The sequence below is a fragment of the Panthera tigris genome, chromosome A2 (assembly GCF_018350195.1).
Source record: "Panthera tigris isolate Pti1 chromosome A2, P.tigris_Pti1_mat1.1, whole genome shotgun sequence".
NCBI classification, from domain to species: domain Eukaryota; kingdom Metazoa; phylum Chordata; class Mammalia; order Carnivora; family Felidae; genus Panthera; species Panthera tigris.
Genome location: NC_056661.1, coordinates 140,370,581 through 140,383,199, shown reverse-complemented (window position 1 = coordinate 140,383,199; position 12,619 = coordinate 140,370,581). Strand labels below are relative to the sequence as shown.

The 12,619-nt window shown below is 37.2% G+C and overlaps 1 long non-coding RNA gene across 1 annotated transcript in view; it reads left to right on the top strand.

Annotated features, from left to right (window-relative positions):
• The window catches only part of LOC122234542, a 28,036-nt gene extending 15,914 nt beyond the window's left edge, over positions 1-12,122 (top strand). Inside the window, exon 3 of the long non-coding RNA XR_006212312.1 lies at positions 11,533-12,122. This is a non-coding gene — a long non-coding RNA (uncharacterized LOC122234542). The remainder of the gene's footprint in view (positions 1-11,532) is intronic.
• Positions 12,123-12,619: the final 497 nt, after the last annotated feature.

Below are 12,619 nucleotides of genomic sequence, written 5' to 3'. Positions count from 1 at the left end.
TTTTATAATACTGTATAAATATACCCTTGGCTAAAAAGTTAAATAACTTTATGAATGTGTACTTTTTTAAAACCAAACATCTTCTGAGCATTTCAGTGTTCAGTGTTGTATAACTGGGCTTTACCGGAGCTGAGTGTATGTGTAAGGTACAGATCCAATTTCAATTAATAATGGAGCTCTGCTATATATCTGGAGGCTTGTTCATGTAGATGGAGGTCACAAGTGAAGTCGCTGTTGCAACATCTTGACAGAGCTTGCCAGTATCATTAAGTTAACTTTACAAATGCATGCCAACCTGAAATAAGACAGGTATCAAACAGGTGTATCAAAACTATATCAGAGGAGCATGTTTTGCATAAAACATGTCTAGCCTGATGGCATGACTATTGGCAAAGGCTCTACCAACGAGGAAGTAAACTTTAGGGTCCCAGGACCACGAGTATACACACCATTAAATTAATTGTTCTACAATACAGTTGATATTTCTTTGATGACAAATATGTACTTATCAATTATTAGTTTGTGTGTATAAATCAATTAAGTAAAATGCGTTGCAACTATTATTAAATAATACCTCCTAATCATTAATTTTTTAAAGGAAGTAGAAAAATTACAAATGCATTTATACTGTACCTATACATTTATAGAAACATGTTACTTAATCACAACCATAGAATGATGTAGATGCAGATGATGAATCATGAAATTGCAGATTTTGTAGATGAAAAGTAGTCAAATATTGGCAGTTTCATATAGCTCAATGTAATAGTTGAAAAACCAAAACTTAATGATTAATTTGCACAAGTTCATATAGTTTGTGGTAGATGAGCTAGCTTTGATCCAAAGTCTATGTACACATCTCTTGGCCAGTCTGCTTTCAGTGTTCAGTCCTGTTCAGGCTCAGTGACATCTCCAGCTATGTGGCGCTTACACTGCAGTCAAAGTAGCCTGAACATAGAAGCACTTCTACTTTTTGTTGGGACACAGGGGCACATTACAATCTATTTCATGCTTGAACCATTCCAGTCTGCATCAATCTATTTTCCTCCCTTTGAAGGTCTTGTCCTTGGTTATATCCTGAGTGAGCAATGAAGCGGTCAGGTGGAGAACTTATCCCAGTTTCTTTAGAAACCAACTGATGAGTATATTCAGGGGTTTATACAGGAACAAATGAACCAAGTACATTAAAAGACAAAGTTCATTCATGTGTCTTTTGTAAGCCAATAAAATTGATTTTAATTAGTGTTCTAGATGTGCTCATTGAGACACTGCACTATTGTGTGATACATATATATCTCTCCCCTCTCCCCCCCACCCATACGCATGCTGTTTGAGGCAGAAAACAAAAATCGCCTTGGGTCTTATCATAATTCATCTATTTACATAACTTTGTGCTTGAATTCACTTGCCATAGCTGGCTTCCCGTTTGCCCAGTAATTCAAAATATGTTGCATTAAAAGGGAAAAAAAAGAGAAATGAGGCAAACCAAGAAACAGACTCTTAACTCTAGAGGACAAACTGATGGTTACCAGAGGGAAAGTGGGTAGGGGGAAGGGTGAAATTGTGATGGGGCTTAAGGAGTGCACTTGCTGTGATGAGCATCAGGTGATGTATGGAAGTGTTGAATCACTATATTCTACACCTGAAACTAATATTACACTGTATTTTAACTAACTGGAATTCAAATGGAAACCTAAAAACATGTATTGTGTTAAAATAAATTAATTTGAGATTGAAATTAAAAAGAGTAAAACTGTTTTGTTTTCCTTCAAGGAGATTCAGGTATATACGCATTTCTTTTTTCTTTCTCTTTCTTTCCTCTTCTTTCCAACAGTCTCCTGTATATGTGGCTATTTTAGAGATGTTTTATTTTGAACTAATAAACACAGACCTAATTTGATATGGGCTAGTATTTTCCTGAGGGAGAGATGTTAGATCATGTCAGTCATGATTTCATTTTCTGAAAACAGTTTTACAGATCCATTCTGTTCTGTGCTGGCTACTGTCATCTCTTTCTCTCCTTTATCTCACTAAGATTTTTATCTCTTGGTATTTGTGTGAGGCAAAAAATAAATGTTTCCATAAAAGACGTCCATTTAAAATATAATATTGGGCAAAAATGGGTTTATGAATATCCTACAAAGATACGATATTTATTTTCTTTTTTTACATCTATCCCTGCAGAACGAGTATTGTATGAAATTATTTTTCAAAAAAAGATATTAAGCCCAAAGCATAAATAGAGTATGTATTTTGTTTCATGATTGTGAAGAGTATCAGATAAGTTGTCAGAGGGCATGGCTATTTAATTAATGTAGTCCCCAAATAAGCTATAATGATAGCTGATAATATGGAATTATATGGGTGTGACTTATACCAGAAGTAACATCTAAAGCAAGATATGGCAAACTATTATCCGTGGGCCAAATGCAGCCTGTTGTTAATTTTTGTGAATAGGCACACCCATTTGGTGTCTGTGGAAGCTTTCCTGCCACAATGACAGAATTGAGAAGTTTCAACAGAGACCATATAGTCCACAAAAATGAAAACATTTACTACCTTGCTCATCTGTCTTTCTGATAGGTTAGAAAGAAGTCCTATGAAATGAATAAAAGGCGGAAAATAAAATAAAGTCCTATTTTACATCTAAATTAAAGGACATTGAAGAAATCCTAGGGTCTTAGGCTAAGTTGGCATTCCTTTAGAGGACTTGCAATTCAAAGAAAGCCTAGTAAGTAGAGGTGAGTGGGTATATGGAATGCATTCAATAGGGCAGTTGTTTTGTAACTAACTTTATTGGGCACCCGATTTTCAGTATATAGTTGCACTGAGGGCTGTGTTTTAATAAATATGTACTACTAAAAGGCGCAGTCTTGTAAACTTCAGTGATAAAGTTGCAAATGAGTCTTCTAACATAAAGTTATATGCCAACATAATTGTATGCCAGCTTTGATACCAAAGAACTAAGGTGTTTCTTTTGTTTATTCTGAGTCTTTGGGGAAGTTGGAGCTTGTATTAGTCTGGATAGGCTAGGTTATTGTGCAGTGATAGACGACCCCCAAATGTCAGTGGCCTAAAAACAAAGGTTTAAATCTTGTTCAAACAGAGTTCACTGCACCTCCGGTAACCTTCCAGGCACCTGTCCTCCACATGATAGCTCAGCTTTGCATCTCAATATTGGTATATGCTTCCATGATTGTAGTAGCCAAGGAAGAGAGTCCTGAAAAGTCTCCAATGGCAATTAAATACTTCTGCCCAGAGGTGACATATACCACCTCCACCTGCATTCTATTTTTTTTTTTTTTGAGTCATATGGCCATTCCTAACCTCAGGGAGGTAAGGAAATATAATTACCCCATGTATCCAGAATGATACTAGAAAATTTTGAGAGGTAGTTCCAGACAGTTGGACAATAGGCTGGCTCAGTAGTAGTTTTGCATACCCCCCTCAACCTCCTCTTACTGATCACCCAGGAGTGTCTTCATAAGATCATAAATTTAGCCTTTCATGAATTGGAGAGAATCAGTAGGAAAAATGTTAGTATTCAAAGTGCATACAGGTAGGCAAGCGTATAGACTGATAGTACTATTGCAAAGATCAACTAGATTTCTGAATTAATGGTTATTATATGTTTCTTTCTCTGCTACACTTGTCTGCTTCTCTTAACTGCCAGTGTTTGGTGGAAAAGTAAGGCCCTTTTCTGACTGAGTTCTCAGTATAACAACTAATTGAAAATAATACTATTATCTGTATACCTATAAGCTCAACTTCAGTAAAAAGCAAAGCAAAATAAAACTGAACTATTTACTCCTCACTGAATTCAAGAGCAATATAATCAGTTCTCTCCTTATCCTTCAACCCAAGGTCAAATTCCAAAAGCCATTCTTCTAGTGGTTCTTTCTTGGTTCACTCAGTTCCTCTTCATTCGCTATATGGAAGATAAACATCAACATTCTTGTGCCAGTGGCTTTGTTCTAGTTGACATTTTTACTCTGGTTTCTCCTTGGTTCTAATATATCTTTGTCCCTATTTTTCTCATGAGTCAACAGCTGTGTTATGGACTGAATGTTTGAGTCCATATGTTGAGATCTAATCCCCACTGCTGCAGTGGTATTTGGAGGTGGGGCCTTTGAGCAATAATTAAGTGATAAAGGTGGAGACCTCACAAATGGAATTATGCACTGATAAGTTGAAGACAGAAAGCTTGCTCACCCATCTGTCCACCATGTTAGGATGCAATGAGAAGTCAGCCATCTGCAACCCAGATGAGAGCCCTCACCAGAACCTGACTGTACTGGCACCATGATCTCAGACTTGTATCCTCCCAAACTGTGAGAAATGAATGTGGTTTAAGCACCCCAGTCTATGGTAAACTGTTATAGCCACCCAAACCGACTAAGGCGGGTTGCTTTACCACAAATGTGTAACATCACATAGCACTCATGACATAACTTCAGCCTCCTCACACACTCCTCACACACAGCTGGGGAAATGTGTTATTCGTGTTTTTTTTTTTTTTTTTTTTTTATTAACTGCATCAGTTTTATTGAGATTTTGTTAGAACATCAGGTGATTTTCTCTTTTTTCTGTAGTGCAGATGGAAATGATTGGTGGTGGGTCATGCTGTTTCAAACTTTGTAAAACACTTTACGCTTGTCCTCACCTAATTCACACATACTTATTTTGTTCACCAAACTTCCTTTTTCTCAAATCTCTTATTTTTCCTTAAGTTGGTGAATTTCTATTTGGTTCTTTAAACATTCACATCTTAAAATGGTCTCAAGTTCTTTCACATTAAATTTCTTTTTCTAAAAATAGCAAGTGAAAATGAAAACACTTACTTTAAACAGATTTAGAGTGATTTCTATGTATGAACTAAAAATTAGTGCTGCAGGGGCACCTGGGTGGCTCAGTCAGTTAAGTGTCTGACTTTGGCTCAGGTCATGATCTCGAGGTTTATAAGTTCAAGCCCTGAGTCATGCTCTGTGCTGACAGCTTGGAGCCTGGAGCCTGCTTTGGATTCTGTGTCTCCCTCTCTGTCTGCCCCTCCCTGCTGTGTCTCTCTCTCTCAAAAATAAATGTGAAAAAAAAATTAGTGCTGGAAATTTCACAGTATGTACAATTGTCCATGCTTTGAGATCACTTACAAAGATATTTAAATTCTGTTGGTCACTGGTGTCTTCAAATGTTAATAAATATTACTGTATTTTCTTCTTATTTCTCATGTGAGGTAATAGGCTTACAACTTGAGATTTAGCCCAAACTAATTGGATCTCTGTTCTGCTGTTTAGCTTTCAGCACTTTAATATCAACTTAGATCCCTCATTAATCTTATATATCCCTTTCCCAGTAACGAATCTGGAAAGGACTGAGCCATCTGAAACTAAAAAAAGCTAGAGTTTGATTAATATTCTGCAGGTGACTGATGGGGCAGCATGTGAAAGCCTGCTTCAAAATGGTGTCCAAAATTCATAAGTCTCTGTCTTTCCATAAGAGCAGATCAATGATCATCACCAGTAGGCAACTGAGCTTGGGTCTGACAGTTTTCTATTAACACTGGGTATTATAGATGATACCCTCTCACATCCAGATATTCATGTGATTCACAGTTGGCATCTTGTTGAAGATTAATGGCCCAATGTGAAATGATGGGTCTGTGATGGATTTCACTTATGATTGTTTTTGGACTATTTCACTTAATATTCTTTTCTGGCTATAGTCATTCACCAGTTAGAGTCATTGAACTCGATCATTGCAACATTTAAAATTTGCACACATTTACTAGCCACATCTTTTTAAAACTTTCTTTTCTCTAAAATTGCATATCAAAGAAAGAAAATTGGTGTTTTTCTTTTCTCTTCTACCCAATGGAAAATTTTCTTTTCTAGGTATAAATCTTTGAGTGACTGTTTCAAATTTGGATTCATTGTAGGTATATGCTTATATTCATTATGTGCTTTGTAATTTTAAAAATTCACGTACATACTAGTCACAGGCTAGCTATAAATTCCCATTCTTTTTATTTTTTATTTTATTTTATTTCATTTATTTTTTGTATTTGAAGTCAAGTTAACATATAGTGTAGTACTGGTTTCAGGAGTAGAATTTAGTGAGTTATCACTTACATATAACAGCCAGTGCTCATCCCAACAAATGCCCTCCTTAATGCCCATCACCCATTTAGGCCATCCCCCTACTCACCTCCCCTCCAGCAATTCTCAGTTTGCTCTCTATATTTAAGAGTCTCTTATGGTTTGCCTCCCTCTCTGTTCTTGTCTTATTTTTCTTTCCCTTCCCCTATGTTCATCTGTTTCACTTCTTAAATTCCACACATGAGTGAAATCATATATTTGTCTTTGACTGACTTATTTTGCTTAGCATAAGCAAAAGTTCTATCCACATTGCTGCAAATGGCAAGATTTCATTCTTTTTGATTGATAAGTAATATTCCAGTTTGTGTGTGTGTGTGTGTGTGTGTGTGTGTGTGTGTGTTTATACCTCATCTTCTTTATCATTTTGTCAGTTGAAGGACAACTGAGCTCTTTTCATAATTTGTCTATTGTTGATAGTGTTGCTATAAACATGGGTACATGTGCCCCTTCAAATCAACATTTTTGAATCCTTTGGATACATGCCTAATAGTGCAATTGCTGGATCATAGGGTAATTCTATTTTCAATTCTTTGAGGAACCTCCATACTGTTTTCCAGAGTGGCTGCACCAGTTTACATTCCCACCAGGAGTGCAAAAGGATTCCCCTTCCTCCGCATACTCTCCAAAATCTGTTATTTCCTGAACATTCATTTTAGCCATTCTGACAGGTGTGAGGTGGTATCGCATTGTGGTTTTGATTTGTATTTCCCTGATGATGAGTGATGTTGAGCATCTTTTCATGTGTCTGTTAGCCATCTGGACGTCTTCTTTGGAAAAGTGTCTATTCATGTCTTCTGCCTATTTCTTCATTGGATTATTTGTTTTTTTGGGTGTGGAGTTTGATAAGTTCTTTATAGATTTTGGATACTAACCTTCTTAATCTGAAATGTCATTTGCAAATATCTTCTCCCATTCCATCGGTTGCCTTTTAGTTTTGTTGATTCATTTTATGTGCAGAATCTTTATCTTGATGAGGTCCCAATAGTTCATTTTTGCTTTTGTTTCCCTTGCCTCTGAAAACATGTCTAATGAGAAATTTCTACAGCTGAGGTCAAAGAGGTTTCTGCCTGTTTTCTCCTCTAGGATTTTTGATAGTTTCCCATTTCGTATTTAGGTCTTTCATCCATTTTGAATTCATTTTTGTGCATGGTGTAAGAAAATGGTCCAGTTTCATTCTTCTGCATGTAGCCATCCAGTTTTCCCAACATCATTTGCTGAAGAGACTGTCTTTCTTTCATTTGATATTCTTTCCTGCTTTGTTGAAGATTAGCCAGACATACATTTGTGAGTCCATTTCTGGGTTCTCTGTTCTGTTCCATGATCTATGTGTCTGTTCTTGTGCCAGTACCATACTGTCTTGATGATTAAAACTTTGTAATACAACTTGAAATCTGGAATTGTGATGCTTCTAGCTTTGATTTTATTTTTCTTTTTTTTAAATTTTTTTTTCAACGTTTTTTATTTATTTTTGGGACAGAGAGAGACAGAGCATGAACGGGGGAGGGGCAGAGAGAGAGGGAGACACAGAATCGGAAACAGGCTCCAGGCTCCGAGCCATCAGCCCAGAGCCCGACGCGGGGCTCGAACTCACGGACCGCGAGATCGTGACCTGGCTGAAGTTGGACGCTCAACCGACTGCACCACCCAGGCGCCCCTGATTTTATTTTTCAACATTACTGTGGCAGTTGGGGTCTTTTCTGGTTCCATGCAAATTTTAGAATTATTTGTTCTAGCTCTGTAAAGAATGCTGGTGTTATTTTGATAGGGATTGCATTGAATGTGTAGAATTCTTTGAATAGTACAGACATCTTGACAATATTTGTTCTTCCAACCCATATGCCTGGAGTATTTTTCCATTTATTTGTGTCTTCCAATTTCTTTCATAAGCTCTCTATAGTTTTCAACATACAGATCTTTTATCTCTTTGGTTAGGTTTATTTCTAGGTATCTTATCATTTTTGGTGCAATTGTAAATTGGTATAGATTCCTTGATTTCTCTTTATGCTGCTTCATTATTGGTGTATAGAAACGCAACTGATTTCTGTATGTTGATTTTATATTCTGCAACTTTGCTGAATTCATGTATTAGTTCTAGTAGTTTCTTGGTGGAGTCTTATGAGTTTTCCACATCGAGTACCATGTCATCTGTGAAGAATGAAAGTTTGACTTATTCCTTGTCAATTTGTATGCCTTGTATTTCTTTGTGTTGTCTGATTGCTGAGGCTAGGACTTCTAGTACTGTGTTGAACAACTGTTGTGAGAGTGGACATTCCTGTCATGTTTCTGACTGTAGGGGGAAAGCTCTCTCAGTTTTTCCCCTTTGAGGATGATATTAGCTGTGGGTCTTTCAGATATGGCCTTTAGGATGTTGAGATATGTTCCTTCTATCCCTACTTTCTTAAGGGTTTTTTTTAATCAAGAAAGGATGCTGTATTTTGTCAAATGCTTTTTCTGTATCTATTGGAAGGATCATATGGTTCTTATCCTTTCTTTTATTGATGTGGTGTATCATGTTTACTTGCTCATAAGAGATATAAACAATATATCTGAACAAGAATTTAGAACAACAATCATAAGACTACTAGCTGAGCTTGAAGAAAACCATAGAAGACACCAGGGAAACCCCTGCTGCAGAGATCAAAGATCTAAAAACTAATAGGCTGAAATTTTTTAAAAATGCCATAACTGAGATGCAAAAATGACTGGATACAGTCACAATGAAGATTAAAGAAACAGAAGAGAAAATAGGTGATATAGAAGTAAAATTATGGAAAATAATGAAGCTAAAAAGAGGGACAGAAAACAATTAGGTGATGGGAGACTTAGAGAACTTAGTGATTCCATAAAGCAATATCTGTATCACAGGAGTCCTAGAAGAAGAGAGGGAAAAAGGGGTAGAACATTTAATTGAACAAATTATAGCTGAGAACTTTGCTAATCTTGAGAAGGAAACAGGCATTCAAGTCCAAGAGGCACTGAGAACTCCCCTATAAATTCACATTCTTTTTTTTTTTTAGGTATATTTATTTGTGAGAGAGACAGAGACAGAGTGTGAGTGGGGGAAGGTCAGAGAGAGAGAAAAGGAGACACAGAATCCGAAACAGGCTCCAGGCTCTGAGCTGTCAGCACAGAGCCCTATGTGGGGCTCAAACTCAAGAATGGCAAGATCATGACCTAGGCTGAAGACAGATGCTTAACTGACTGAGTCACCCAGCCACCCCTATAAATTCCCATTCTTAATTGTTTAATTGCATTAAAAAAATCAAAGAAATAATTTATAAAAGATGAACATTTTAAAAACTGTCTGAGTGTTCAATATAAATGAAAACAGAGGCTTAAACCTAAGTCAGTTTAGTAAAACTTGAAGATTTCAGCTTTAGCTTATTGTCTTTTGCAGTACTTTTCTTATTATGCTTTGGTTGACTGATTTCAGTATATCCATACATGATATTTTGACCTCTCATTTCCTTGACTTCCTGTCCATCAATAACGTCCTTCACACAGTCTTAGTCACTTACTCCCACACTTACACCTGGATATTTGAGTTCTCTCTCTCTCCTTCTCTTTCTTTCCTAGATGACTACTATTTTTTAAGTTTATTTATTTATTTTGGGTGAGGCAGAGACAGCATGAGCAGGGAAAGGGTAGAGACAGATGGAGAGAGAGAGAGAGCGAGAGAGCGAGAGAGCGAGAGAGAGAGAGAGAGAGAGAGAATCCCAAGCATGCTCTGCACTGTCAGAGCAGAGCCCACTGCTGGGCTTGATCCCACCAATAGTGAAATAATGGCCTGAGCCGGTACCAAGAGTCAGATGCTTAACCAACTGAGCCACCCAGGCACCCCTAGATGATTACTTTTTACCGTCACCTCTTTCTTCACATGGCCAACTCTGCTTCCACCACCCTCACTCTCTACTGAAAACCTCGCTTCCCATTTCATGAGTTAACAGGAACAAAAACACTACACTACATGGCCCTTTCTATCAACTACATTCTCACAGCCTATACCCTCTGTCTTCATCACTATGGATCCACTGTCCACACTCCTAATTGAACAACTGTTTTTGTTGTGTACTAGCTCTCATCCTCTCTCATCTACTCGGTTACTTTGGCTATTTATGACCTCTCTCTCATATCATTTTTTCCTCTCTGCTATATCACTCCCATCAATATTTAAAAAATGCTATGATTTCTCCTTGTTAAAAAACAAAAAATAAATAACCTTCTCTTGACCCTACTTCCTCTCCATCTACTGTCACTTTAAAGCAAAACTGTTCAGAAGTGTTTTCTATAATCTGTGTCCAACTCCTTTCCTCCCCATGACTCTTAAACCTGCTGTAAACAGGCATTTGTTCCTTCCATTCCCCCAAAACTTGTCTTGTTAAGATGACCAATAACCTCCCATCCACTCAATCAGCACATCCCCTTGGATCTAGCTTCACATTGTATCCCAAATCTCATCACTTTATATCATTTCTATTGCTATCACCCTGGTCCAAGTCACCTGGATCATAACCCACCTGGATCATTGCAATAGCTTCCCAACATTGTCTCCCCGTTTCAACCCTCATAACGTTCCCTCCCCCATCCACCTATTTTCAGCACAACAATATGATCTGTGACAAGGTAACAGACAAGTAACAGATCTACTCACTCTTTGAAATGTTCCAGTGTTTCCTGTCTTCTTCAAAGTAAAAGTGAGTGTCCTTGGGATTGAATCCCCTCCTTAACTTTTGCACCCTATTATCCTACTTAGCTCCTTCTCACTCACTTCACACCAGTCATTTGGGCCTCCTTGTTTCTTTAACACAAGAGAACTTCCACCTCAGGACTTTGCCCTCATTGTTTTTTTTTTTTTCTTTGCCTGGAGTGCTCCCCCATCTAGTTCACCAGCCCACCAGCTCACTTTCTTCAGGTCTTTGATCATTGAATATCTCCTTCTCATGGAAGTCTTTCCTGATCATCCATTTAGTTTGTGTGCCCATTCTCCCTACCTTCCACTCCTGCTGCATTCATGATCTGGAATACATCTATTTTACTTAACTTTTTTGACTCTCTTTCCAGCACTGCAGTGTAAACTCAATCGGGGGATTTTTGTTATTTTTATTTGTATATCCAGCAGAACAGTGCCTGGCAAATAGTAGAACTTTAATAAAATATCTTCAATCATAAACAAATGGTATTGTATATTGTGCTTAGTTGGAATTACGTGGTAGATGTGGCAAAACTACCAAGGCATTTCTCCCTTGTAGTGTTTCCCTCCACATTCCAATAGGACACTCTGTTACAAAACTGATCTCTGTCCTCTCTCTCCCTATGACATTTTTTTTTGTTTCTTGAGGGCGTATCTGATGGTTTTAATTTTTATATTTTTATCACCTAGAAAAAGAGCAATGAAACAAATGCTGAGTGGGCAAATATGAGAAAGAACAAAGTATACCTTGATGAACAGCAAAGACCCAGGCATGTCTGTGTTCTGCAACAAGCAAGGAACTGTGCCAGAAGATTGAGGCTCTAATGTACTCATCAATGATGTTATGAAAGTAATAATGCCCCAAATTATTCTCTGTCCATAAAAGACATTCTTTGCTTCTCTGAAGCTAGTTCAGAAATGAACATTGTGGATAAACTTGGTTGCTATAGAAGTCAGGTAACAGCAAATAAACTTGATTTTAAAAGAGGTAGAAACAGAGCTGGTTTTCAAGGTTACCTTTAGTTTCCTCATTTAGGCACAAACTGATGGCTGCTCTCCATATGTCATCATCATTGCCATTGTCATTTACACATGCCAGTCAGAATCCAGTATTTGCTAGTTCAGCAAATATTGAACATTTACCATATATTTGGCATGATAAGGGGCAGAGGCAGTACAACAAGCAAAGAAGAAAACCCAGATATGGTTTTGGCTTTTTAGAACTTACATTGATATCAAATATGATAATTGCTGCCATGATACAGAAGGCAGTATTTTTTAAATATAAAAAAAATAACTTTATGGAGATATAATTCCCATACTATGAATTTTACCCTTTTAAAATATACAATTCAATATTTTTAGTATAGTATAGTATAGTATAGAGTTTTGCAACCATCACTGGAATTTGAGGACATTTTTGTCATCCACCAAAGAAACTCCAGTATCTGTTATCGGTCACTCCCCAGTCCCTACTCCCTCCATGCCCTGGCAACTACGAATCAAGTTTGTGCCACTCTGGATCTGTCTGTTGTCTATTCTGGATATCTAATGTAAATGAAATTATACTATATGTTGCCTCTGTCACTGGCTTTTCTCACTTGGTATAATGTTTTCAGGTTCATTTATGTTGTAGTATGTATCAGTGCTTTGTTCATTTTTATTGCTGAATAGTATTCTGTTGTATGAGCAGACCATATTTTGTTTATTTATCAGTTGATGGACATTGGATTGTTAACACTTTTTGGCTGTTACAAATAATGCTGCTGTGAACATA